This window comes from Schistocerca cancellata, chromosome 12 (genome assembly GCF_023864275.1).
Source record: "Schistocerca cancellata isolate TAMUIC-IGC-003103 chromosome 12, iqSchCanc2.1, whole genome shotgun sequence".
Classification (NCBI taxonomy): domain Eukaryota; kingdom Metazoa; phylum Arthropoda; class Insecta; order Orthoptera; family Acrididae; genus Schistocerca; species Schistocerca cancellata.
The window spans coordinates 22,348,519-22,373,542 of NC_064637.1; the positions used below are offsets into that span (position 1 = coordinate 22,348,519).

The 25,024-nt window shown below is 36.6% G+C and overlaps 1 protein-coding gene across 2 annotated transcripts in view; it reads left to right on the plus strand.

The window, feature by feature from the left end:
* Nucleotides 1-25,024, plus strand: part of LOC126109710 (uncharacterized) — a 268,071-nt gene that overhangs the window by 135,077 nt on the left and 107,970 nt on the right. Inside the window, exon 1 of one of the 2 annotated variants that reach the window (XM_049914763.1) lies at nucleotides 21,989-22,357. The exons of the other annotated variant lie outside the window; for it this stretch is intronic. The gene's annotated coding sequence lies outside the window, so the exon portion shown is untranslated. Of the gene's footprint in view, nucleotides 1-21,988; nucleotides 22,358-25,024 lie in introns of those variants that run through there. 2 annotated transcript variants of the gene reach the window in all.

Here is a 25,024-nt window from a genome sequence, read left to right on the forward strand (position 1 = left end):
AATTGGATCCTGGAAATTTAAAAAGAATTGCAATAGTAAATAAAGGTTATAAAAATTTACTAACAATAATTGATGTTTTTCCAAACTATGTATTTTGTGTTCCTATTAAAGAAAAAGAAGCTAAAAATATAGTTGATATTTTTCAAAAAATTTTAAAAGTTATAAAGCCAAATAATTTACAAACAAATAATGGAAAAGAAGTTTATAACAAAGAATTTAAAGAATTAATGAATAAATATAACATTAATCATTTTTCAATTTTTTCAGAATTAAAAGCATGTGTTTTTGAACTATTTAACAGAACATTTAAGGGAAAAATGTGGAAAAATTTGCTTTGCAAGGAAATTATCAATGGTTAAATTTAGTTAAAAATCTAATTGATGAATACAATAATACAAAACATTCTAGAATAAAAATGAAACCAATAGCTGTAAGTGAAATTTTTTTAAAAAGCTGTAACATTATATCTAATGAAATAGCTGAATTTAAAAAAACGTGATGAACTTAGAATTTTTTTACTTTACATGTGGCAAGTGCCTTATCGACCGTACGCGTCCTCTATGCACCTCTTCCACTTCTGCCTTTCCAATGCATTGTTTGCCCAGTTGCTGTTGCTGTTCAGGCTAGTTCTATCCTCTCAAATGTTATTGCGCTATCTGATTTTGGGTCTCCCACTTGCGCTCGTTCTATCTATTGTTCTCCGGAAGACCATTCTAGGTAGTCTATTCTCTGTCATTCTGTCACCTGCCCAATTCAACCTTCTTCTCTTGAGCACCTCGACGATGATACAGTGTTTGAACAGCCCTCTTAATTCTTCATTTCTTCTTATTCTCCATTCTTTGTCGTTTTCGTCATATACAGGTCCAAAAATTTACCTTAGTACTTTTCTTTAGAAATAAAACAGTTTTTCTTCATCTTTCCTTCTAAATATTAATGTTTCACATCCATATACCATAACAGGTAAAATGGTTGATTGATATAAGCGGATTTTGAAGTTACTGCCAAGAGATCTTTCTCTTAGAATTTTGATGAAACTAAAAAGTGTCTTATTTGCTGTTGATATAGGGGCATCTATTTCTATATCTGTTGTGTTGTTATTACTAAAAAGGCTTCCTAGGTACTTGAAGTCGTCAACAGTCTTTAAATTGAATCCATCTACAGTCAGAGGTGCATCTTTTCTGGTTTTCTTACTTATGGACAGGTATTCTGTCTTTTCTTCATTAAAATGTAATCCTATTTTCTCAACAATTTTGTAGTAATTTTGCATCATTCTGATTAATTCTCTCTTGGAACTACTTATTAGTGCTACATCATCTGCATAGGCAAGTCTTGTAATGTTCACATCCTTGAGCTGGATCCCTTGTGGACTGGTATTAGAAAATTCTCTATCAATCTTCTCTAGGACAAGGTTAAATAAAATAGGTGAAATGGCATTCCCTTGTCTCAGTCCAGTGTATACCTTAAAGTCTTCAGTTTGTCCTACCGGTGTCTTTATGTGACATAAAGTTTCATCTATACACATTTTAAATGATCTAATTAATTTTGATGGTATTTTAAATTTTTTCATTATATTTAGGAGTGTCTGTTGGCGTATGCTAACATAGGCATTTTTAAAATCTACGAATAATATGTGGACATCTACATTGAATTCCCACACCTTCTCAGTTACTTGTCTTAGGGTGAATAAGTGATCTAATGTGGATCTGTTTCTGCGGAATCCGCATTGGTAGTCCCCAATCAGTTCTTCTGTTATTGGTATCAGCCTATTTAATAGGCAGCTCGATACAATTTTGTAGGTGACATCCAGTAAGGCAATCTTCTGTAGTTATCACAAGCAATGGGATCATTCTTCTTAAATATGGGGCACACAATACTGTTTTCCAATCTGTAGGAATGGTTTCTGTCTCCCAAATTGTTTCTATTAACGCCTGTATTTCTGATTCCAGTTGTGTGCCTCCATTCTTTAATAACTCAGCGTTTATCCTGTCCTCGCACGAAGCCTTGTTTTTCTCCAATTTCTTTATTGCTTGGTGTATTTCATTTACTGATGGGGTAGTAACTGTATCAGCTGTATCAACTGTATCAGGTTCTTCCAATTTAAAGTAAGAGTGGAGGTCATTTCAGTTGAGAAGTTGTAGAAAGTGTGTCTTCCATCTTTCTTGTACGTCACTTTTGTTGGTCAATATTTTCCCATACTGATCCTTTATAAACTGCTCCCTTTTATTGAATTTACCAAATGTTCTTTTTATATTTTGATACATCTGCATTGTCCTGTGATGTTGGAAATCATCCTCTGCTTCTCTGATCATATTGTTATAGAATTCCCTTTTCTCTTATCTTTGGGTTCTTTGCATTTCTTAGCAGAGTTTATAATATCTTCCATTCAATGTCATATTGTCCCTTTCTTTAATTGATGCATTCCTCACATTTCTTCTTTCCACCACTTTTTCGTGACACTTTGTGTTAAATCAAATTTTATTAGTTCGTTTTCTTTCACCTATGATTTGGAAGCTGCTTCTTGCATACAGCCCTTCAGGTGTCTCCATCTGGTTTCGACAGCCTGTGGTTCTGCATTGGCCAGTCTCAGTTTTGTTAGATAGCTTTTAATTTCTTTTTTTTTATATCTTCTTTATCCAGGTTTGCTATGTTATATCTTGTAATTTCTTCTTTATTTCCATTTACTTTTCTTTGAGTAAATAACATATTCAATTTCAGATATTTCTGTTGACCAATTAGCTGTATAAACTTTTCTCCAAAATATTTTTAAGTTTACTAGTTCTAACTTTCCTTTCAAAAGGAAAGGAAAGTTTGATTTATTAAAAAAAAATATTTTTGAAAACATTTTTATAGCTAATTGGTCAACAGAAATAATTGAAATTGAGTATGTTATTTATTCTAATCCAATTACATATAAATTAAAAGATATAAAAAGAATTTTTTTTGAACAAGAACTACAGAAAAACAAATATCCAGATGTGTAATTAGTTGAAAAAGCTATAAGAAAGAAAGGTAATGAAGTTTATGTTATATGATGAGGTTTTGATAACTTACATAACAGTTGGATAAATAAGAATAAAGTAATTTTATAAAGAACTAGTTTACTATTTACTTTACAATCATTAGTTTTTAAACAATTAGTTTTTAAAAAGAATTAGTTTATTATTTAGTTTCACAATCAATTAGTGTTTAAATAAGTATCAATTATTTCCATTAAATTTTTAATTTGAACATTTTGTGCTTAAATTATTCCATCTTTTACTTTAATTCTTTCATCCTTTTCCTTAATACTTTCATCTATCATTTTAATTCTATCATCTTTTAATTAAATTATTTCTGTGTTTAATTTATTCAGTGTTTGTAGTTTTTGTATACAATAATCTTTGTGTTTTATTTGAACTTTGTTAAAAGTTTCCATTCATATAGAAAAATTTTATATATAAACAATTTATTTTATTTTATATAGATATAATTTTATATAGAAACAATTTTATTCATTTTATATAAAAAATTTATTACATTTTAATAACTTATAATGACCATATGGTAAAGTATCTAATTCTTATTTCCTTATTTGAATTGTATTTATTTCATTTTTTTAATTTTGATTAAATTAATGTATCTGTATTGTTCTTTATTGTAAAAAAACAATATTTATAATCTTCTAAACTTATTTTGTTTTTAACAACACATTTCTTAATTCCTTTAGATTTTTTGCTAAATTATCACGAACCTTATTAGCATACATTTTTGCTCTTAAAGCACAAAATTCTATAATTATTTTTCCGCAACACTCATCTTTCATTTTGCCAACAACTTTCTTGTTTGTGGAATATTATATATATAATCTGTTGGATAATCACTTCTATCCAAATAAAAAAATCATTGATTTTATATCTTCATAGAAATCTTCAGTTTTAATATTACAAATATAACTATCCATATCTTTATAACATAGTTCAATTTTTTCTACAAATTTAGATTTCATAACTCTGTAGTGAAAATCATACATTAATTCTATAGATAAACCAAGTAGTCCTCTTTGTGCAAGATATACAACAGGCTCTAGATACCGGCTCCCAGGATGATGCCATTTTTCTCGACTTTCGAAAGGCGTTCGACTGTTCCCCACTGTCCCTTGCTACAAAAAGTGCGCGCTTATGGTCTATCCAATGCCATATGTGATTGGATAGAAAGTTTTTTAACAGACAGGAAGCAGTATGTCGTCCTGAACGGAGTAACTTCAACAGAAGCAGGAGTAACTTCAGGTGTGATCCAGGTCAGCGTAATAGGTCCTCTGCTTTTTCGATTTACATAAACGATCTGGTTGATGGTATTGACAGCGTCCTTAGACTGTTTGCCGATGATACTGTAGACTACAGGAAAGTAGTATGAAACGAAAATTGTAAACAAATCAATGAGGATTAGCTGAAAATAAATGCGTGGTGTAATGACTGGCAGTTATCTCGCAATATTAGTAAGTGTAATCTACTGAGTATAACAAGACGAAAATCCCCATTAATGTATGAGTACAAAATAAATGATCAGTCTTTGGAAGTGGTAACATCAGTCAAGTATCTGGGTGTGACTATTCTAAATGATGTCAAATGGAATGATCAGATTACGCAAGTAATGGGTAAGGCGAACTCCAGATTGAGGTTTATTGGTAGAATCCTGAAGCGATGCAGCCCTTCAACAAAGGAAATAGCTTAGAATACGTTAGTTCGTCCAGTCTTAGAGTATTGTTGGTCTGTATGGGATCCTTACCAGTTGGGTCTGATTCAAGGGCTTGAGGAGGTCCAAAGAAGAGTTGCAAGATTCGTGACTGGTTCATTTAGCGACGAGAGCGTTACAAATCTCATAGAAAGTTTGCTAAACAGAAGGGGCTGGTCTCTAAATTCCGAAATCCAATCTTCACCAAGGATGTAGAGCATATATTATTACCACCAACTTTCAAATCGCGTAATGATCATCATTCGAGGATATGGGCAAAAATAGCTTGTACTGAGTCGTTCAGACAGTCGTTTTTCCCTCGCGTGATCTGCTAGTAGAACAGAGGTGGGGAATATGACTTTGGCGCGAATGGAACCTCCACCACACACAGCTTGGTGGCTAGCGGAATATATATGTCGATATGTAGATATAGATGAATACTAAATCCAACAAAAATAGATTTATGAATTGTGATTTAGTTTTATACATATGAATGGCAGCAAGATTTTTATTAAATGTAGTTCTACATTTAAAGTTTGGTTTAGCTTCAAGTTTATCACATATTACAGTATTTGAAAGTAATTTTATATCTTGTCTATTTCTTATATTCTCCATTGTTTTACCAAATACAGAATTATTCATAATTTACAGAAATATTTTTCAAAATCATTTGTAACTTAAGTTCTTAACTGTGTATTTCAATCTTTAAATCTATATATTTTTTTAACCAATTAGTTTGTTTAAATTTATAACTTAATGTATTTTTGTAAGTTGCATTCCTAAAGATAAATATTGATAAGATTTCTATAATGTACTACATAATTATGCTTTTTATCTAAAATAGTTATTAATTTACTTTCATTTGTATCTGGAACAAGTTTTGATTCAGGAGCTAATGGCACATCTCTATGCAAATCATGTAATTTTTTGGATATTCTAAATCTACTTCTAATATATAACTATTTTCACAATGGTTAGAAATTTCATTAATTTTTGTACAATTAAAATTATTTGTTTCATCCCATTTAAATCCACCATATGGTAAATATTGGTTCACAGCATAACCAAATAAGTTATTTGCATCTAGACATGTTATATAATTTGATATTTCATTATTCTTAACATCTTTTAAATATTTATCATTTGCTTTTCCATATCTTTTGCAACATTGTAGTATTTGTCCTCTTATTACTTTTCCAACCATTAAAAGCATATCATAATCATATATTAATTCAAGTATTTTTCAGTAATTTTTAACATTCCATCCCAAGATAAACCTGGTGCTGTATAGTACCAAGAAGGATCTAGATTATGTGTTTTTATACACGTTATTCTAAAATTTTCAAATACTAATAATAATACATCAGTTTAAAGATACAAATCATGATATTCACCTACATTTTTTATATTGAATTTTTCCCAAACTAATTTTACATGTTTATAATCTTCATCAATTATGTACATCATTTAATTTATTGTAAAAATTTTCTTTTGTTGGTAAATGTTTTTCTTCAAATTTTTCGAAGCATCCATATACTCATATGCATAACCATCTTTTCTAATTACTAAATTAAATAATTCTGGATAAAAAGACTTTTAATTATTTTTAATTAATTTTTCTTTAAATTTGGTGAAAGTTTATCACGTTTTGAAGCCATAAATTTAAATGTATCAACAAATCCATTTTTAAATTTTTTGTATATTTACTAAAACTAACATATTTATTTTCATTATTTGGTATTAGTTCTACTTCTTTATTATCATAACCAAGTTCTTTTACAAAAAGATGAGTAACATAACCAGATAAATTATGTAGATAAATAGGTTCAAAATCAGGTTGTTTCAGTGTAAAATTGGAATTATTCCATAATGGTGCAAAATATTTTCCAGTTAGATGATCATAATGGCGAACTTTTTTATTATTTTTAGTATAATAACATTTACACAATGTACAAAATATAGAATTATTATGTAATTTGATTTCTTCAAATGTAAGTGGTTTCATTACTTCAATTTCAGAATAAATTTTTCCAATTTCTTCAACTTTTTGTTTTGTAATCTCAATAAATTTTATATAGCAATTATGTGCTCTAAAAACAACTGGATCTGTATAATTTCCATTTATATTTTTAATATAATAACGAAATCCACTTAGTTCATGTTTTTGATATTTCATTTTATATGGTTATTTTGGATTTGGCTCAAAATTATCCATATTTAAAAGTAAAGTTTCAAAATCAGCACAAATATCAAATTGACCTTTTTGTGTACATTGATAATTTTTTAAATAAACATATTCTCCTTAACCTGGCATTCGAACTTTTAATGGTTTTTGTAATTGAACAGTTTGGTGTATGATTATCTAATTTTTCTTTACTATGAAAATGTAGTAAAATAAATCACAAATAAATTTTACTTCAGTGGGTTTGGTAATTTCACTTGATACAATTCTAGATAAGTTTTTTATGTAATAATAGTGTGAATAATTATCTTTCTAAAATTAAGTTGATTTATGTTTTTCCTGTTTGGATTTTATAATTTTTAATGTATACACTAGTTATTTTTCATCATCATCGAATGAATAAGCAATAGATACATTAATTACATATTCTATTTTTGCAATATGATCAACTACTACAGGAAATTGAAATTTTCAATTTTTTTTTCAAGATCAAGACCAATATTTTTATATTTTTTTACTCTTTCAGGATGTTCATCTACAAGAAATAAAGCTGCTTTTATAGAACATAAAAACATTTTTCATTACTTTTTTATATTAATAAAAGCTTTCTTATTTTAATTTTATCTGGCAAACCTATATAAGATGATCCTTTTTGTGAAAGATATTTATACATTGCTAGTTGACAACCATAATTCTATTCAATGTGTATCCTAACCGTTGTGCTTGAGTATTAGTTATTTTTTGGAAAATATCTCTTTTACCTTGTACTAATTTTTTACTACTATCTTTTTCTGTTAAAATGACATATTTTCGTTGTCCAAATTCTTGGATTTTCTCATTTATTTCAGTTTGTAGTTTTAATTCACAATATAAATTAAAATTATCTTTAAACCATTATGTACTTTCAAATAGTCTTTAACAGTTTTAAAAATTTGTGTTGTTGCTACAGATAAAACTGATTAGGATCAAGTATATCTATTCTATTTGCAAAATTTACAGTTTTTAATCTGTTTTCAAATGCCTTTTCAACTAAATAATCCTTAATTGTTTTTCTATGTCTTGATTTCAGTTTTAACAAAATAATTGTAAAATATAAAAAATTTTTTAATGGCTTATCTTGTTTAGTTAGAAAAACATCATCAGTATTATAATATTGTAACTTTTTCCAAAATTTTGCAATTATTTCAGCGACAGCTGTAGCAGTCATAGAACTACATTCAGATTTATTATTTTTAACAATATTTGTATGATTTTCACTTAATTTTCTTCGGGTATATAAATGTTAACAATATTTGTATAATTTTTACTTACTTGAGTTATATAATTTTTATGATTTCACTGACTTCAGACGTATTATTTTTTAACAATATTTTTATTATTTTCAGTTAATTCAGGTGTATTATTTTTAACAATATTTTTATGGTTTTTATTACTTTCACTTACTTCAGCGACAGCTGTAGTAGCCTTAGAACTGCGTTCAAGTGTATAATTTCCAAAAGTAATTGGATGATTTCTAACAATAATTCGACGATTTCTAAGCATGAAATTTGTGACTGAATCAAGGACTGTTTGGTAGGCAGGACGCAGCATATTATCTCGGATGTGCCCCTGGGAAGTGTGTTGGGACCCTTGCTCTTCATACTGCATATTAACGATTTTGGAGACAATAATAGTAGTAACCGTGGACTTATTGCAGATGATGCATCGATCTGTAAAGAAGACAGTCTCAAAGAAGCAGAATAAATATTTTGTCAGATCTTGATAAGATTTCAAAATGATACAAAGATTAGCAACTTGCTTTAAATGTTCCAAAATGTAAAAATGTGCACTTCAGAAAACGAAGAAACATAGTATCCTGTGACTATAATATCAATAAATCAGTGTTGGAAATGGTCAACTCATGCAAATACCTGGGTGTAACACTTTGTAGGGACATGAAATGGATAGGCGCAGTTGTGGATGAAGCAGGTGGTAGATTTCCGTTTATTCATAGAATAGTGGAGAAGTGCAACCAGTTTACAAAGGAGTTTGCTTATAAATCACTTGCACGACTGGTTCTAGAATGTTGCTCAAGTATGTGGGACCTGTACCAATGAGGACTAACGTATACAGTGAAGGGCAGCATGAATGGTCACTGATTTGTCTGGTCTGCTTGGAAGGGTCACAGTAAGGCTAAATGAAGACTCTTGAAAACAGATATAAACTATGCTGAGAAGTCTGTTACAAAGTCTGAAGCTAGTTGGTTGGTTTGGGGAGGGGACCAAACAACGAGGTCATCAGTCCCATTGGATTAGGGACTGAAGGAGGTCGTGCTCTTTCAAAGTAAACATCTAGTCATTTGCCTGAAGTGATTTATAGGAATCATGGAAAACCTAAATCAGGATGGCCGGATGCAGGTTTGAAGCATTGTCCTCCCGAACTCGAGTCCAGTATGCTAACCCCTTGCACCAACTAACTAAATACCTAATTTTTTCAATAATACAACTAATTATCATAACCAAACGATTTATTTAATTTACAACACAATTTGTAGCACAATAATATGTATTAGTCAAAAAAGTAAGTTATTTTTAAAAATTTTAAACTGTGAACATAAGTAAAGTTATTAAAATGTATTAGTAAAAAAAGTACAGTATTTTAAAAAGACCCATTGTGAACATAAGTGAATTAATTAAAAAGGTATTAGTTAAAACAAAAGTACATTATATTAAAAAGTTAGATTGTTAATGTAAGTAAATAAATAAAATAAATTTTTAGTTAACAACATTACATTATGTTAAAAATTTTGGATTGTGAATTCAATATTATGAAATTCATTATTTCTATTTTTAAGTTTCTTCATTCCATTATATTTTAATTACATTTGCATTTTTTAATTATTTGAAAATCAAAATCATCAATTAATTTAGATTATCTATTTGTTAAAATAACTTTAAAATCATTATTGAGTTCTAGACAAAGTTGTTCTCCATATCTAGTATTTAAATATTAACAGTTCATAATATTATATAAAACATTTATCTCTAGCTCATTTACTTTTTTAAATTCTTTAGAAATACTTATATTGTTGACCTTCTTGATTAAAGTAGTTTCCATTTATATAGAAAAAATTTTATTCGCTTTAGAATATTCCTTTATTCTTTGTATCAAATACCAAATATAAGTTATTGTCTTCCTCCCAATTTACAACTTCATCAATTTCCTTACATTTCCACCTCTGAGGCGGGGTGCTGCTGTACCGGGATGACCTGTGCTGGCCAGGAGGTAGCTGGGGTTCGTATACATTAACTACTATTTGTTCTCCTATTTTTACTGTAACTTCATGGATATAATTGAGATCAGATACAGAGCATAGATTTGCATTCTTGATTGACTATGACATTTATGTTGCTACTACATAAGTATGGTTGCTCCTAGTAATTCAAAGCCAGGATGTTTTCCTTTCTGATTCATTTGCTCTTCATTTTCAATATGTGCCTCCTGAAGAATGACAACACTGATGTTATATTGTGATAAAATCTTCTGCAAGACTTGGAAGTTTGATTTACTTATTCCTTCAATATTGCTTGGACAGAGCTTGATAACAAGTCCAAAGTTAATAGCTGAAGGTTCTTGAGAAGGACTCTATCAGTCTATGTCTTCTGACAAATTCATTGTAGCCAGGAGATCTTTGAGATTATTTGGCTGCCACTGCTCCTTGGCTTTAGCTATTTGCCTTGAAGTGACTATTCTTTAGCACCACCCAGAGGAAACGTGTGACTTATGGTATGTCACAGTCATGAAAAGTCATTGTCTCCCTTGTGACTACATAAAGCTGTATATTGTTTTCGTTCAGACACTTGACTATACAGGGTGTATACATGGATAAGGAAAAAAAAAAATCCCGGATTTTTCCCGGATTTCCAGGTTAATAATACACTTTCTCCCAGATTAAAACACACTTTTTCCATGTTATTAAGTGACAGTATATTTTCCCTTCGAACTGTAAAACTTATCAATCCTTTGAATAGTTATGTTTTATACACGGATATAGATTTTCCTGCCACTTTAGAAAACGAAACTCAGGGAAGAAACCTCCTTTTGGAAAGATTTTTGATGTGCAGCAACATGTACACTGCATATTTTCGTATTACGAAAATGTAAATTCGAATTCCACTAAACACCAAATGTTACTTTCCGAACCATTGTAATCGAGAATGCAATGCGCTTTTGTAAGCCAGTCAGCTCATGTCACGTAATCCTGCCAGCCGATTAGAATGGATATTTAGACCACAGAACATGTGATGTAGACAGCTAATAGCAACATCACTTATGTAGCACAGATACACAAACAGGAAAAGGTAATGTTCTAAATTAATATACATAGTGTTGCTACAAGAAAAGCAAAGATTTCACATATAATATTGGTCTCTAAGGTTAATATAAAATAGGTGTAATGCAGGAGTAGGTTTAATAATGAATAAGAAAATAGGAGTGTGGGTAAGCTACTACAAACAGCATAGTGAACACATTATTGTGGCCAAGATAGACACAAAGCACATGCCTAATACAGTAGCACAAGTTTATATGCCAACTTTGTCTGGAGATGATGAAGAAATTGATGAAATGCATGATGAGATAAAAGAAATTATTCAGGTAGTGAAGGGAGGCGAAAATTTAATAGTCATGGGTGACTGGAATTCGAGAGTAGGGAAAGGGAGAGAAGGAAACATAGTAGGTGAATATGGACTGGGGCTAAGAAATGAAACAGGAAGCTGCCTGGTAGAATTTTGCACAGAGCATAACTTAATCATAGCTAACACTTGGCTCAAGAATCATGAAAGAAGGTTGTATACATGGAAGAACCCTGGAGATACTAAAAGGTATCAGATAGATTATATAATGGTAAGACAGAGATTTAGGAACCAGGTTTTAAATTGTAAGACTTTTCTAGGGGCAGTTGTGGACTCTGACCACAATCTATTGGTTATGAACTGTAGATTAAAACTGAAGAAACTGCAAAAAAATGGTAATTTAAGGAGATGGGACCTGGATAAACTGAAAGAACCAGAGGTTGTACAGAGTTTCAGGGAGAGCATAAGGGAACAATTGACAGGAATGGGGGAAATAAATACAGTAGAAGAAGAATGGGTAGCTCTGAGGGATGAAGTAGTGAAGGCAGCAGAGGATCAAGTAGGTAAAAAGACGAGGGCTAGTAGAAATCCTTTGGTAACAGAAGAAATATTGAATTTAATTGATGAAAGGAGAAAATATAAAAATGCAGTAAATGAAGCAGGCAAAAAGGAATACAAACGTCTCAAAAATGAGATCGACAGGTAGTGCAAAGTGGCTAAGCAGGGATGGCTAGAGGACAAATGTAAGGATGTAGAGGCTTATCTCACTAGGGGTAAGATAGATACTGCCTACAGGAAAATTAAAGAGACCTTTGGAGAAAAGAGAACCACTTGTATGAATATCAAGAGCTCCGACAGAAACCCAGTTCTAAGCAAAGAAGGGAAAGCAGAAAGGTGGAAGGAATATATAAAGGGTCTATACAAGGGCGATGTACTTGAGGACAATATTATGGAAAAGGAAGAGGGTGTAGATGAAGATGAAATGGGAGATATGGTACTGCGTGAAGAGTTTGACAGAGCACTGAAAGACCTGAGTCGAAACAAGGCCCCAGGAGTAGACAACATTCCATTAGAACTACTGACAGCCTTGGGAGAGCCAGTCCTGACAAAACTCTACCATCTGGTGAGCAAGATTTATGAGACAGGCGAAATACCCTCAGACTTCAAGAAGAATATAATAATTCCAATCCCAAATAAAGCAGGTGTTGACAGATGTGAAAATTACCGAACTATCAGTTTAATAAGTCACAGCTGCAAAATACTAACACGAATTCTTTACAGACGAATCGAAAAACTGGTAGAAGCTGACCTCGGGGAAGATCGGTTTGGATTCCATAGAAATGTTCGAAGACATGAGGCAATACTGACCCTACGACTTATCTTAGAAGAAAGATTAAGGAAAGGCAAACCTAGGTTTCTAGCATTTGTAGACATAGAGAAAGCTTTTGACAATGTTGACTGGAATACTCTCTTTCAAATTCTAAAGGTAGCAGGGTAAAATACAGGGAGCGAAAGGCTATTTACAATTTGTACAGAAACCAGATGGCAATTGTAAGAGTCGAGGGGCACGAAAGGGAAGCAGTGGTTGGGAAGGGAGTGAGACAGGGTTGTAGCCTCTCCCCAATGTTATTCAATCTGTATATTGAGCAAGCAGTAAAGGAAACAAAAGAAAAATTCGGAGTAGGTATTAAAATCCATGGAGAAGAAATAAAAACTTTGACATTGTAATTCTGTCAGAGACAGCAAAGGACTTGGAAAAGCAGTTGAACGGAATCGACAGTGTATTGAAAGGAGGATATAAGATGAACGTCAACAAAAGCAAAACGAGGATAATGGAATGTAATCGAATTAAGTCGGGTGACGCTGAGGGAAGTAGATTAGGAAATGAGACACTTAAAGTAGCAAAGGAGTTTTGCTATTTGGGGAGCAAAATAACTGCTGATGGTTGAAGTAGCGAAGATATAAAATGTAGACTAGCAATGGCAAGGAAAGCGTTTCTGAAGAAGAGGAATTTGTTAACATCGAGTATAGATTTAAGTGTCAGGAAGTCGTTTCTGAAAGTATTTGTATGGAGTGTAGCCATCTATGGAAGTGAAACATGGACAATAAATAGTTTGGACAAGAAGAGAATAGAAGCTTTCGAAATGTGGTGCTACAGAAGAATGCTGAAGATTAGATGGGTAGATTACATAAGTAATGATGAAGTATTGAATAGAAGTGGGGAGAAGAGGAGTTTGTGGCACAACTTAACGAAAAGAAGGGACCGGTTAGTAGGACATGTTCTGAGGCATCAAGGGATCACAAATTTAGCGTTGGAGGGCAGCGTGGAGGGTAAAAATCGGAGAGGGAGACCAAGAGATGAATACACTAAGCAGATTCAGAAGGATGTAAGTTGCAGTAAGTACTGGGAGATGAAGAAGCTTGCACAGGATAGGGTAGCATGGAGAGCTGCATTAAACCAGTCTCAGGACTGAAGACCACAACAACAACAAGGTTAATAAGCTGCAAGAGAAGCTAAGCTTTTACATAAAATGTTGATGTATTTGTGTGTGTTACACTTTAAGATATATCTCACATATGTGCCAGTAAAAGTTTTAGCCAATTCCAGTGACTTGTCCTCAAAGTTTTCCACAAATAAATTAGCTACCACAGAGGAGAGAGAGCTTCCCGTAGCACTACATCAATTTGCTCATAATGACGACATGAATGTCTGATCTGGGGTCGAAATACTTCTAAATGGCTCATCATCAAACGCTGTGTGATTTAAGAACTTCATCGTACATTCTCGCACATAGTTCAGCTTGCGTAAAAAGGAAATTTACTCAGAAAGTAACGCTTTTCAAACCACCATTCGCAACATTTTCCCGCGACCTGTTAGAAATAGGTTCGTTTCAGTAGTCTTCAGAGAGCGCCAGATAACAGGCGCCACCGCACTTTGACAGCTGCTATGATGCAGGAAGCCCATATTTTCGTACGTGTAAAATATTAAAAGATCTTACATTATGTCACAAAAGAAAAGAGACATCAGAGGATACTCCAAGAGTATCAGAATTTCGTGAACCATACTAAAATGGCTTATTTAAAGTGCATACTTAAAGAGCACATTCGTATGTCCAGATTCCCAATGAAGTAGGCCTCGACCTGACATTAAGCTTTTCAGATTGGGTTTCGGGATGTAAATTTTCTAGGAGTACCAGTACTGTATTAACTAATTTTTGATTCTATATTATGGCATAATACCATACATGCTAGAAGATGAAAACGTGCTCTTGAAATGCAGCGAGCAGTTGAAATTAGCCAATAGTGTCGAACTAAACACTTCGTTTCAAACATGTTGACTGCCTCAACGTAAAATATTAATAAAAGCCAAATTTCTTTCGCAAACCGACAAAAATAACTTCATTGTTCTACAAGACGATTAATGCATAGCTGTCAGAAAAGTGGAAATCCCTCCCCGCCTTCCAGCACCACCCCACTCCCTCGAGTGTTTGAGGTACGTCGCTAATTTAAAAAATAAATTTTTCAAATATATGTTCATTTTGTAGCGCACATCTTTCTAAGCAGTCTGATACATAAAACATATATCTTCGAGGAAATGTAAGACATGTTATTTGGTCTTAAGTGTGCCAGAGTGCAGTGCCACACCTCTTCACACATGTTCTTCTAACGCATGTCACTGTATTTCGCTCCGTGGGATTGAAACGTGTATATTTTGTACTGGATGCCATCAAACCATATTTAGGTGAGCGGAAATTAAAATGTCCTGTGGTGCCTCTCCTGCTCCCAGTCGCCCTGTTTGACATCCTGCCCCTCTTCTTCTTCTTTTTTTTTTTTTTTTTAAAGCCCCTCGCAATTAGTACTAGATGGGATTATCTGTAATCGGGAGAACAAGAACTCTTCAGAAAATTTGCACTCTTTATTGCCTGTTAGCTAATAAATTTCTGAGTTGGGTGACATAAAATTAAATATAGGATACAAAACAGCAGTAAAGACGAGACACAAGCAATATAGTACACATTTCTTGAATCCTTAGCTGCTAGCATTGTTTTCTCTCTAATCTTGCTACAGCTTTACATAGTGTGCTTTCCTTTCTGTGACAGAATCTGTTATCTCATCAAAGTTTGTCAAACGTTTTGCTACATGAAAACTCGTAATATCGTTGTCTGATACTGCGTAAGCTGTTGATACAAATAGGACCTAAAACTGGTGTGGTTTCTCGACCTCATTACTCCTATTTTGTCACAGTCTGCCAAATAAAACAAAATAGGCCTTTCTAACACTACAGAAATTGCAACACATACCAAATAAACGAGACTGTTTTCGCACAAATGGTCCTTTTTATAACACGTCAGAATATAATTCACGAAGACCAACATAAAATGCCTATTAGGCCTACTAGAAGCAAAAAGCTTTATGTTAGAAAATAGTTTCACATTTCATTCATACGTTCCAGTTTCTCGAGCATAAGATCGAAAAGTAGTAGTACGAGATTTTAATATAAATTTGGAATCGTCATGTACTTCCCTAATTTGTGTGATGTCCCTGTTTCCTCTCCTTCCTCGTTCTAACAAACAATCTCGTCATGACTAATTCTGGAACTATTCTGGAACTATTCCTGCCTTTGTCAAAACTTATTCGCCGATTAACTTCACTAACTCTGCCACAATCATCAGTTTAGTTATCCCTGATTATTCTCCAGTTAGGCGTTGTTATGTTCCTACAAACCATTTTCTGCACCACTACTAGAACAGAACTTAAGCAGCTGCTAGATGGGGACTGTACAACTGGCCCTTACTAGTGTAGCGATCTGACCAAAAATTTTCTGACAAAATTTAATTTTCCTGGATACACCAAGTAGATAATACGTTATCTTTCTTACTTGTTATTCCTGTTAGTCGTATATTTCCACTCTAGTAGTCTGAATCTATGGATTTCCCTAGTAATTATAACAACGCTGATCATCCGCAAACCCAATCAACCACATAATTACACAGCGATTGACGTTCACTCGTTCCGCTTTACTCAGCTCAGCTTGTATAGCGCGGTCCCCTTTTGCCTGCAGGAAAGTTTATTTCTAGATGCGACGAGGATTCCCCTGACAGAGACATCGCATACACTATGCATGCATTCAATAATCAACTTTTTTATCTTGGGACCAAACTGCTGATGTCATCGGTCCCTAGGATTACACACTACTTAATCTAACTTACGCTAAGGACAACACATACACTCATGCCCGAGGGAGAATTCGAACCTCCTACGGGGGGAACCGCGTGAACCGTGACAAGTCGCCCGAGACCGCACAGCTACCCCATGATGATTAATTCAGAAATCAACTTACAGAGTGTGTTAAAAAACACACAGGGATGCGCATCAAAATCATATGAGTGGCAGTAAAATTTTTCCTGGTTGCATCCAGCTCCTTGCTGCGACTGTTTACACAGCAGCAGCCACATTTCTGTAGCCAGAAAACGGGAGAAGGTGCTACTCATATGCCACTCAACTGCACATGCGCATGAGCCCACTCATAACTACTAAAATGAATCTAATGTAAACAGTTGTGACGTCACGCTCATCAGAGGCAATTTGTTGTTATGAAGCATTGCGTGGTCTTCCTAAAGTTTTTGACACATTTTTCTGTTGGCAAACGCTTGTAGGAGCACTGTGTTTTGTTGTTCTATATGGCACATTTCCTTTGCATTCCATGTTTTATTTTCGTTTTTTTCCCCATTCACGTTTTGTTCAAAAATGATTCAAATGGCTCTGAGCACTATGGTACATAACATCTGAGGTCATCAGTCCCCTAGAACTTAGAACTACGTAAACCTAACTAACCTAAGGACATCACGTTTTGTGTTGTAGTATTATTCTGCAGTAGCAGGATACAGTAATAACTTTTGTTAGAGTATTGATTCTTACCAGTCAAAATTACAAAAATTTAACTGAAAACTAAAACAACAAAAAATCCCCGGAATTCTAAAAAATTCCCGGGTTTTTCCCAGTTTTCTCCAGGATGAAAAAATTCCCAGGCTATTCCCGAATCTCCCGGTTGTCCCGGGTCGTATACACCCTGCTATAGCACTGTCGGTGAGAGTGAGAGAGAACTGTTTGACGAGGACAAATATACATATTGCCCTGAAATATGAAATATTCTCCATCCTTAAATACAGTAGAATACAACCTTTATTTGCCTATTGGTAAGTTTTCAAACAACTGATTTCATAAGTGTGTTCAGTATATAACACAATACAATACAGTTACAAAAATACGCATGTATGAGACAAGTAGATATAATATACACTCCTGGAAATTGAAATAAGAACACCGTGAATTCATTGTCCCAGGAAGGGGAAACTTTATTGACACATTCCTGGGGTCAGATACATCACATGATCACACTGACAGAACCACAGGCACATAGACACAAGCAACAGAGCATGCACAATGTCGGCACTAGTACAGTGTATATCCACCTTTCGCAACAATGCAGGCTGCTATTCTCCCATGGAGACGATCGTAGAGATGCTGGATGTAGTCCTGTGGAACGGCTTGCCTCGTGCTGGACGTGCAGACCGCGTGAGACGACGCTTCATCCAGTCCCAAACATGCTCAATGGGGGACAGATCCGGAGATCTTGCTGGCCAGGGTAGTTGACTTACACCTTCTAGAGCACGTTGGGTGGCATGGGATACATGCGGACGTGCATTGTCCTGTTGGAACAGGAAGTTCCCTTGCCGGTCTAGGAATGGTAGAACGATGGGTTCGATGACGGTTTGGATGTACCGTGCACTATTCAGTGTCCCCTCGACGATCACCAGTGGTGTACGGCCAGTGTAGGAGATCGCTCCCCACACCATGATGCTGGGTGTTGGCCCTGTGTGCCTCGGTCGTATGCAGTCCTGATTGTGGCGCTCACCTGCACGGCGCCAAACACGCATACGACCATCATTGGCACCAAGGCAGAAGCGACTCTCATCGCTGAAGACGACACGTCTCCATTCGTCCCTCCATTCACGCCTGTCGCGACACCACTGGAGGCGGGCTGCACGATGTTGGGGCGTGAGCGGAAGACGGCCTAACGGTGTGCGGGACCGTAGCCCAGCTTCATGGAGACGGTTGCGAATGGTCCTCGCCGATACCCCAGGAGCAACAGTGTCCCTAATTTGCTGGGAAGTGGCGGTGCGGTCCCCTACGGCACTGCGTAGGATCCTACGGTCTTGGCGTGCATCCGTGCGTCGCTGCAGTCCGGTCCCAGGTCGACGGGCACGTGCACCTTCCGCCGACCACTGGCGACAACATCGATGTACTGTGGAGACCTCACGCCCCACGTGTTGAGCAATTCGGCGGTACGTCCACCCGGCCTCCCGCATGCCCACTATACGCCCTCGCTCAAAGTCCGTCAACTGCACATACGGTTCACGTCCACGCTGTCGCGGCATGCTACCAGTGTTAAAGACTGCGATGGAGCTCCGTATGCCACGGAAAACTGGCTGACACTGACGGCGGCGGTGCACAAATGCTGCGCAGCTAGCGCCATTCGACGGCCAACACCACGGTTCCTGGTGTGTCCGCTGTGCCGTGCATGTGATCATTGCTTGTACAGCCCTCTCGCAGTGTCCGGAGCAAGTATGGTGGGTCTGACACACCGGTGTCAATGTGTTTTTTCCATTTCCAGGAGTGTATATTGTATGCTAAAATAATGGTGTTAATATGGTAATCATATGTACAGTGGTATCATACAGTTTTAATAGAACAATAATAATAGTAATAATTCCAAAATCAAATATTGTGATACTGCTAGACGATTTTAACACACAAATAGAGAGGGAAAAACGTTTCGAAAAGTAATAGGAGAATATCCAGCCCATAAGAGAACTAACAAAAATGGCACAAGACTAATAAATCTTTATAAAATATTTCAATTGAAGTTAATGTCAACTTACTTCAAAAAACTTCCAAGGAATACTAGAGAGTTCCAGTTAGATCATGTGAGTATTTCTCAAAGCAATATGAAAGAAATCGTGACTGTAAAAGTAACAAGAAACAGGCAATTAGACTCTGATCATGGCCCGATTAAACTTAAACTTCCTCCTATTAAAAAGCAAAAGAGACAGCAAAAATTAGCTAAATATAACACAGACATACTCAGCATCACAAAAAAGGCAAAAAACATTCTCAAGAAGAAATTAAAATAGCTAAATCAGGAAAATGGGAAGAAGAGAAATCAACAGGGCAACAAAGGAAGTACACTCCTGGAAATTGAAATAAGAACACCGTGAATTCATTGTCCCAGGAAGGGGAAACTTTATTGACACATTCCTGGGGTCAGATACATCACATGATCACACTGACAGAACCACAGGCACATAGACACAGGCAACAGAGCATGCACAATGTCGGCACTAGTACAGTGTATATCCACCTTTCGCAGCAATGCAGGCTGCTATTCTCCCATGGAGACGATCGTAGAGATGCTGGATGTAGTCCTGTGGAACGGCTTGCCATGCCATTTCCACCTGGCGCCTCAGTTGGACCAGCGTTGGTGCTGGACGTGCATACCGCGTGAGACGACGCTTCATCCAGTCCCAAACATGCTCAATGGGGGACAGATCCGGAGATCTTGCTGGCCAGGGTAGTTGACTTACACCTTCTAGAGCACGTTGGGTGGCACGGGATACATGCGGACGTGCATTGTCCTGTTGGAACAGCAAGTTCCCTTGCCGGTCTAGGAATGGTAGAACGATGGGTTCGATGACGGTTTGGATGTACCGTGCACTATTCAGTGTCCCCTCGACGATCACCAGTGGTGTACGGCCAGTGTAAGAGATCGCTCCCCACACCATGATGCCGGGTGTTGGCCCTGTGTGCCTCGGTCGTATGCAGTCCTGATTGTGGCGCTCACCTGCACGGCGCCAAACACGCATACGACCATCATTGGCACCAAGGCAGAAGCGACTCTCATCGCTGAAGACGACACATCTCCATTCGTCCCTCCATTCACGCCTGTCGCGACACCACTGGAGGCGGGCTGCACGATGTTGGGGCGTGAGCGGAAGACGGCCTGACGGTGTGCGGGACCGTAGCCCAGCTTCATGGAGACGGTTGCGAATGGTCCTCGCCGATACCCCAGGAGCAACAGTGTCCCTAATTTGCTGGGAAGTGGCGGTGCGGTCCCCTACGGCACTGCGTAGGATCCTACGGTCTTGGCGTGCATCCGTGCGTCGCTGCGGTCCGGTCCCAGGTCGACGGACACGTGCACCTTCCGCCGACCACTGGCGACAACATCGATGTACGGTGGAGACCTCACGCCCCACGTGTTGAGCAATTTGGCGGTACGTCCACCCGGCTTCCCGCATACCCACTATACGCCCTCGCTCAAAGTCCGTCAACTGCACATACGGTTCACGTCCACGCTGTCGCGGCATGCTACCAGTGTTAAAGACTGCGATGGAGCTCCGTATGCCACGGCAAACTGGCTGACACTGACGGCGGCGGTGCAGAAATGCTGCGCAGCTAGCGCCATTCGACGGCCAACACCGCGGTTCCTGGTGTGTCCGCTGTGCCGTGCGTGTGATCATTGCTTGTACAGCCCTCTCGCAGTGTCCGGAGCAAGTATGGTGGGTCTGACACACCGGTGTCAATGTGTTCTGTTTTCCATTTCCAGGAGTGTATTTGGAAGACAAAAATGAAGAAGGTAGTCTGATGGAACGAAACCTGTGAAAAATCTGTTAGAGAAAGAACAAAACAATGGAAAAAATTGGAGAAAGAAGAAACAAGAACAAAGGAGGAAGCATTGAAATTGATGCATGGTTCTTAGATGACCCAAAAGAAGGAAGAAGAAGAATACATTATGGTATATTAATCACGTATGCAACAGTATCATAATTAAGTACTTTGTAGAAAAAAGTTTAAATGCTTGTACATTACTGTCATACACGTATAGGCGCACTTCATAATGTCGTTATCGGCTGCTTGTCACGTACCACTTGTGTGTTACTGTTGGTGGACAATACCGACAAACCCTTGCCAATACGTCGGCAACTACCCACAACAGCTGCAACATCAGCAGTATTGTCCAGCCAAACCGCAAAATTGACTTCTGCTGCAGCAACGTTTCAGAATATTGACGACAACGCTATTTCAGTCAAATATTCCCGTAAAATGTGATCATTTAAATGAAAGTACAGCAGAAGTGACTGCGAATACATCAAACAGCAATGACGTTTATATTCCTCGCTTGTCACAAATATTTGGCTGTTTATTTCCGAATACGTCGCGAATTCAGATGGTGTGGTTAAGCAGGAACCTCAGAGTACAGCTTAAATAGAATTTGCTGCGAACTTCAAATGGCAAAAACAAAGCGAGAATACAGAGGACGTGTAACACAGTTTACAAGTTTAAATCTGCACGCGGTTTAAATGTAGTGCTTTTTGATTGGCCTTCCAGTCCTGGCTTTTCATTGGTCCCTTGGTCAGAGCTCGAGAATGTGTGGTGGGGGCATGAAATCCAGCGTCGTTTACGGTTTCGGTGTGATCTGTGATGTCAAATGTCAAAACCGAGATGTAGAGTCGTATACTGAAACGTACATTGTGCGGATAGTGAAAAGTGTGCGGGTAACAGCAACAAAATAACATCCAGAATTCATCAATTAACAACGGGCAACTCACGCAGACACTATTAAAATTACGCAACACAAGCGATAAACCACGCCAGTTTTCCAAACCATAACATCACAGAATTTTATCGATGGTTACAGTAAAAGATTAGATTAGATTAAATTGAATTAACACTTGTTCATAGATCATGACTGCGACACTTCGTAATGATGTGAAACGTATCAGTTTATCATGAGGTTTGTTTACATGTCATAATTCTATTGTTTCAATTGCTGCAAAATTACTAATTTATATTTAAAAATTGATCTATTGAGAAGTTGCCCATCAGAAACATTTTTAATTTTTTTTAAGCCTTGCGAAATTTTACTGGTGTTCGCAGATAATTTTAAATATAAACACAACAGAAACACATTTAACAGACAAAAAATAACCTAGTACAGCTCAAGAAATGTGAAACACATCAGCCGTACGCATCACAAAGCAGCATGCGCCACTATTTTACGGGAATATCTAGTTTAAAGGTTATATTCTTAACTAAAATGCATCCATTGCTGCAACATCCTTTTGCTCTAGATGACATAGTCTGTTAATTTAGACTTGGGCTGACATTTGATTTCAGCCATAGGGGAGAGGTGATGTAAAAAAGAAGTACATATGTAATATAAACAACCACAAATCTGTCAACAAATTCTTAATGTGCGTAGACTTTGTATGGATGTATGTAAAAAGGAGATGCCATAGCTTTGGTGAAAGATTTTGGAGATTAAAGAAAACAAAAATTGTTTTTTAACAAGAAAATTAATGTGTATGAGGAAGAGAAAGGAATCAAGGATTCAACCCTGAGATTTTATCGTCTAATTTGTATGTCAGTTAAGTTGCCTGCTTATGATTGAACAGTATGTGGCTAGAAGAGGCATGTATGGCTCCTCAATACAATATTTCAGTTTTTTTAGAAGTAAACTGTGGTTAACTGTGTCAGAAGCTTTTGTCATCTCTAAAAATGTACTTGTAGTCTCCATTCTCAGGTTCTGTAGACAGTACACTTTGTGGAAGAACTTTGTAGTGGTGTGGTCATGTGTGGCTCTTTTCTGAAGTCGTGTTGAGAATATAAAAGTAGTCTGCGTTTTGTGAAAAGCATAATGAGTTGGCACACAATAATACTTTTAAATCTCTTACTGAAGTGGGAATTATGATGTTGGTGTGTATTTGTAACCTTATTCCTTACTTCCCTTTTTATGGACTTGTTTCACAACACTCTTTGTTAGAACAGGTGAATACATGTTTGCTCTAATGTTGTAATTAATGTGGTATGTAAGAGGTATTTGAGATTCTTAATACACACGTATTGGTAACTGCAATGAATAGGCCTACACTATCGTACCCAGAGGAATTCTTTTTCTATAATGCATATTACCTTACTTCATGCTCATTTACTTCCACAAACAGAAACTGTACAAACTGAGTGAGGTGAGATGGGGTCTCAGCCTTTGTATCTGTAATATGGGTTGTTTGGCCAGTAGGAGAGGTGAAATAATAATTAAAATTGTATTTGGGTTTATCACTTTGTCACATGTATTACACTGAATGGTTCCATGTTCATTTTGGGACCTGTTTGGTGCTTATCAATTTTATTTACATCATCAGACCGATCTGTTGCTTGGCAGGTAATGTGATTCCTGTTTTTAATTAGGCATAAGGAAAATATGAGCAGTAGACTGAACACAACTGTATTAAAAAACTAAAACCCTGCCCTGATGGGACATGGGAAATACGGAAGCGTCCGATCCCGCCCGTCTGCTTTGATCCATGACGTCACAAATATGGCGGAAACGACCATAAACCATGATTCCAATATGGCGCATATAAAGTCGTTACGTACACATTATAAGGACGAAAATACATCGAAAAACACACACACACACACGTTCCACAAAAAGCCTAATGACACTAACGGGACAAGCGCGGGAAATAGGGGGGTTTTGGGTGGGGACAAATTAAATATAAACAAATTTAGACACCCAGCCCCATACAAAACCACGAAAAAAACCGATATCACAAAACTCCCCAAATACCACTAAACACAATATCATCTGGAATCGGACACTTCCCTTGACCTATATTGCTCAACAGTGGCTTCCGATCTCATAAATTGGGGTTGAACACTTCCCTTGACCTATATTGCTCAACAGCGGCTCCCGATCTTATAAATTGGGGTCGAACACTTCCCTTGACCTATATAGCTCAAAAACATCTTCCGATACCAATACCAACATTCACAGCCACACATTGGGATCAAACACTTCCCTTGACCTGTTATCCTTACAGCCGTCCCTGGTCCAAGACGCCGGAACTTTGAGTAAGCCTCATTTCTTCACGACATACTGAACACTTCACAACTTCATCCAAAAATCCGAATAGTTGAAGAAATTTTATTAGAGACAACGCACTGTCCCCCATCATAGATGACAACCGAAAACTGTTGACCCTGTCAGTCATAACCATACCTACCAAAGACATAAAAAAAGAAATTTACCAAAATTCACACACGACACCACACTTGCAAAGTAAACCAAAAACATCACCTAACACACCACAGAGTGCATCACTGATCTCATCAAAATGACACCTACAAATACGCCACTCTCACAAACTAAATTCCACGCCGTCGTGACGTCACACACCACAACAGCCTTACGTCACGGGTCAAACCCGACGCTTCGGTAGACCCAGGACATGAAGGACAAATGGCACTGACCGGTTGCCGTGTCATTCTCAGCCCACGGCATCATTGGAGGTGGATATGGAGGGGCATGTGGTCAGCACACTGCTCTCCCGGCCATATGCCAGTTTATGAGACCAGAGCTGCTGCTTCTCAGTCAAGTAGCTTCTTAGTTTGCCTCACA